The sequence below is a fragment of the Trachymyrmex septentrionalis genome, unplaced genomic scaffold (assembly GCF_001594115.1).
Source record: "Trachymyrmex septentrionalis isolate Tsep2-gDNA-1 unplaced genomic scaffold, Tsep1.0 scaffold20, whole genome shotgun sequence".
NCBI lineage: Eukaryota > Metazoa > Arthropoda > Insecta > Hymenoptera > Formicidae > Trachymyrmex > Trachymyrmex septentrionalis.
The window spans coordinates 3,875,708-3,875,950 of record NW_017305180.1 but is presented as its reverse complement, the minus strand read 5'-3'; the positions used below and the strand labels follow the sequence as shown (position 1 = coordinate 3,875,950).

At 19.3% G+C, this 243-nt stretch overlaps 2 protein-coding genes across 8 annotated transcripts in view; one reads left to right on the top strand and one right to left on the bottom strand.

The window, feature by feature from the left end:
* LOC108747558 (TNF receptor-associated factor 6-like) overlaps positions 1–243 on the top strand; it is a 28,679-nt gene that overhangs the window by 15,549 nt on the left and 12,887 nt on the right. The gene's annotated exons all lie outside the window — the stretch shown is intronic.
* The window catches only part of LOC108747704 (zinc transporter 1), a 9,777-nt gene that overhangs the window by 4,488 nt on the left and 5,046 nt on the right, over positions 1–243 (bottom strand). The window lies entirely within an intron of this gene.

The following is a 243-nucleotide window of genomic DNA, read 5'->3' as shown; positions in this document are numbered from 1 at the left end:
AAAAAGTTTGTTAAAAAGTTTTATAAAAGTCTGTTACCTTGTCATATACAAGTATATTATGCAATTTATTGATTTATTTTTCTATTCAAGCTATTTTAAATTGATAAAAATAAAGAATAACATTCAAATTATTTAAGAGCAAATTTTTTAAATTTATTTGCAATTACATGACTTTTATTACATTTTATTTATATTTATCAATGCGTTATAATAGCGTCAATATAGCGAAAGACTAATAAGGAT